Genomic DNA, 4,546 nt, shown 5'->3' on the forward strand with positions numbered 1-4,546 from the left:
CGATGGTGGTATTTCTTTTAAAGCCCTGTCTGTGATGTCGCTCAGACGTCCGACGGTGGTATTTCTTTTAAAGCCCTGTTTGTGATGTCGCTCAGACGTCCGACGGTGGTATTTCTTTTAAAGCCCTGTCTGTGATGTCGCTCAGACGTCCGACGGTGGTATTTCTTTTAAAGCCCTTTATGTGATGTCGCCCAGACGTCCGACTGTGGCATTTCTTTTAAAGTACTTTATGTGGTGTCGCTAAGACGCCCGACTGCGGCATGCTTTTTTATTTATTTACCTTTCGAGGCGTCGCTCCAGACACCCGATCGGTTTTCAGTTATTAAATTTTGATACATCAAGTTTTGCAATATTACCGTTGTTATTTGAGTATCATACTTTGTTCATGACGAATTCATGCATTCATTGATTATATCTTTTGTCCGAACTGTCTTGCAAGTACTTTCAAGTACTCACCTGGCTTGTTGATTTGGCCAGATGCTGATGAAGGCGATCTCATGGATGAAGAGTTTGATAGAGAGTCCGACGCCTAGAGGAGTCCCAGTCAGTCTCGTGCGACCCTGTCTTGGTCATTGTATTATCCGCTTCCGCAACCCCGAATAAATTCATCGAGCCTCACCTCGACGCTCGATGTACTGCCAGTAGAAGTCAAGTTATCCACCACCACTTTTCTCGAGCTAGTAGCATGCCACCCCACCCTTGTGTCAAAACCGCCCATATGTAATATATTGGCGAGTCTGTAATAAATTGTTGAGCAGCCTCAGCTCAACCTTGTAATATATTTGATGCTACTGGTTCTCTGTTTAACAAGCTTTTGTCTACCAGAAAGGATGACTTTTCCTATACTGGGATTTAAAGATTGGTTTTCTCAATAAACATTTTTATTGAAAAACCAGTCGTGACCAAACGACACATATGTATCGTTGCTACTAAGGATAAAAAGACGAGATCTATATCTGCCGCCATATAGATAAACGGATCTTATCAACATCATGTCATCGTTCTTATTGCATTACTCCATTTTTTCATGAACTTAATACACTAGATGCATGCTGGATAGTGGTCGACGTGTGGAGTAATAGTAGTAGATGCAGGCAGGAGTCGGTCTACTAATCTTGGACGTGATGCCTATGTAATGATCATTGCCTGGATATCATCATAAGTATTTGAAGTTCTATCAATTGCCCATTCACCCACCGTTTGTTATTTTTCTCGAGAGAAGCCACTAGTGAAATCTACGGGCCCCGGGTCTTCTTCCTCATATATTTGCCTTGCAATTTACTTTTCCTTTGCATTTTTATTCAGACCTATTAAACCAAAAATACAAAAATAATTTGCTGCACTTGATTTTATTTGCGATCTATTATTCAATTTACTACAAATTTACCTCACGTCTTTTGCCAATTTCTGGCGCCGTTACCCGGAAGGGATTGACAACCCCTTTAACTCGTCGGGTTGCGAGGTGTTGTTGTTTGTGTGCAGGTGTTGTTTACGTTGTGTTGATTGGTTCTTCTAATGGTTCGATACCTTGGTTTCATAACTGAGGGAAATACCTACCATCGTTGTGTTACACCATCCCTCCCTCTCCGGGGAAATACCGACGTAGTTTCAGCTGCCATCAAGGAGAATTTCTGGCGCCGTTGCCGGGGAGGATCTTCAACATAACCAGGCAATCTGGATGCTAAAACTTTTATCTTGGAGCAAGGGAACGTTATGGGAAAAGAACGTATCCAAGAATTTTTCAATTGTGTTGGAAATCTGAGTCTTGATGATGCTCCTATACTTAAAACTACTAGATCTTATGCGGATGCTATTTCAGCACTAGTTCTGAAACTTGAAAGTAAATATATCCACACTCATCCTACTTTGCAAAGATTGTTTTTTGAGCTTCCTGAAATAAAGAATCCTAGAGCCAAAAAGTTGGCCACTCTCGTTTTTCTGAATGAGTTTGACTACATAATTCGGGAAGCTAGGGAAATCTTTGACTTTTATGGTATGAATCGTGAAAACCCCATGATAGATGAGATTATTTACAATAGTGGCTATGCACTAAGGCATTTTCTTAGGGACAATAAGATCTTTGATGAGAATCTTAAAAAGGAAGTCCCCATTCTAGAAATAATCCAACAAGTTTTTAATAATGTTAATCAACACTATTCTTGGATTGTTGTGGGAAATCAAAGGGGTTATGATGAAAACCAACTAAGGAATGCTAAAGTTTCTATGGATAATATGTTTTATCTTGTGTTTACAAAACCTCCTGATAAAAATACCCCCAAGAAAATTAAAAATAAGAAAGATGACAAAACTTAGATCCTTGCTTTATGCCTAGCTAAGGGCGTAAAACTATAGCGCCTGTTGGGAGGCAACCCAACGAATAAAATTTATTTTTGCTTTTTCTTTCTGTTCTTGAATGTTAGCACAATTATGCTACTGTTATGATTGTGTTTTTTTGGTGTGTTTTAATTAGCTTTTGTGCCAAGTAGAACCAATAGGATCTTCTTGGGTGATAGTTGTTTGATCTTGCTGAAAAATACAGAAACTTTATGCACACTAAAATAATTATTAAAATTCACTAGAACGTGATAAAATGGTAATTCTTTTTGAATAAGATCAATATACAAATTATCCAGGTTTTCATAGTTTTCAAGAATTTTTGGAGTTCCATATGTATACGAACAAATAAGATTGCTACAGACTGTTCTGTTTTGACAGATTCGGTTGTCTTTGTGTTGTGTGCTTATTTTGATGGCTCTATGGTTTTCTTGAATGAGTTTTTGCCATAGAAAAGTTGGAATACAGTAGATATAATACAAAAAAATATGAATTGGTTTGATACAACACTTATAGTAGAGATTTTTTTCTTCACTAACGGATCTCATGAAGGTTTTGTTGACTTTTGTGTGATTGAAGTTTTCAAGTTTTGAGTTATCTTATGATGGATGAAGGAAGGATGTGTCGGTGTACAAAAGTAGGGGCCCTTTTTGTACCCCTCTACTTGTGCACGGGCAGTTGTAGCCACACCTGCGGCCACGCTTGGCGGGGCAGAGGAAGCGGAGAACAAGACTACCAGAGTAGCGCTGAGACCAGAGGCGCGAAGGGTGAAGAGGCAAGGTGGGTTTCCCCCGGCAAGAGCCTTGCCGGAGATGACCTACGCTGCCCCGACAAGTGTCTTGCTGGGGAAACTTGCCCAACACCAACAAGACCACCACCTTTGAGCCTGAGAGTTCCGACACCATCGACAACATTGCAACCAAGGCTCGGGAGGCACCTCCATGGTGGCATGCAGACCTTTGTGAAGACTGAAGGCCTGCAAGACTATATGAGAACCAGAAGACGAAGGCCCCCGGCAAGACCCTTGCCGGGGGAATTTGCGGGGCCACGACCAGGCCTGCACCTACCAAGATTTTTCTACCTCGTGGCCGCTCCAACGTAGCAGCCAACCTGTCAACTGGGCGCACAGCTACGTGGCGGCATGCAGCTTCTAGGCCAACCAGGCAAGCACATGCATGGTGGCATGCAAATCTTTCGTGAAGACCCTGCCACCGCTCCAGCGCAGCAGCCAGCCAGCCAGCATGGTGTTGCATGCCTCGTCAGCTTGGACGCGCGTCGACGTGAGGCGAAGCGGCGATGGACGAGCGAGCTTCCTTGTCGTCTCGGATAAAGCAAGAGGAGATAAACTTGTACACTGTAGACGTTTTTGACCTCCTGTGTGCCGCTGTGGCAGCCCCTTTAACGTATAAAAGGAGGCCCGAGGCGTACGGAGGAAGGATTCAGACTTTTTGGGCTAGGCATGCACCGCAACTAGTTCAAGAGCTCAAGAACATCAAATATACACGAAATGCAGGACTAGGGTATTACGCATCGTTTGCGGCCCGAACCCGGATAAAATTCCCCCGTGTTGATCTTCTAAACCCGCTCTTTGCACAGCCCCGCACCCCGCCAACCCTAGTAGGGATCCCTGTGATCCCATAGGTGTCATTTTCCCTGACATCTTTGGCGCTCCAGGTAGGGGGCGCAAGCTGTGAAAAATCTAGTTTAGAGGTTAGCGCATCGATTTCATCATCACGATGGCCCCCAAGAAGAAGGGGATCACAGCAATCAGGTCGTCCAGAGCAGGCTCGTCCACACCAGCGCGGGCTGGCGACGGGGTGGCCACGGATGGTGCCAGAGCTGCGGCCCATGAGCATCCACGACACTCTGGCAATCGGAGCCAAGCGAGCTTCGTCGTTCGGGTCCAAGACGACGAGCCACACACCGCTGGGTCCAGGGGGGCCGTGCTGCCTAGAGGCGGCGCGGCAACCTCTATGACACCCCACCCGGCGTCCGTGTCACGGATTTCCCAGGCCACACGCGATGAGCAACGCCACGACGTCGGCGCCCCCGGGCGCCGCCGCAGGAAGAGCCCTTTGTGTCACTCCCAGGACGCATCGGGCTGGCATGCGCACCTACACGCTAGCGGAAGCAGCACGCGACCGCGACACCATGATAGAGCTCTTTCTAATGTAGTTAGAATTTGGAGCTCATCACGGTCCATGCAACTTTC

Source organism: Triticum dicoccoides, chromosome 5B, assembly GCF_002162155.2.
Source record: "Triticum dicoccoides isolate Atlit2015 ecotype Zavitan chromosome 5B, WEW_v2.0, whole genome shotgun sequence".
NCBI lineage: Eukaryota > Viridiplantae > Streptophyta > Magnoliopsida > Poales > Poaceae > Triticum > Triticum dicoccoides.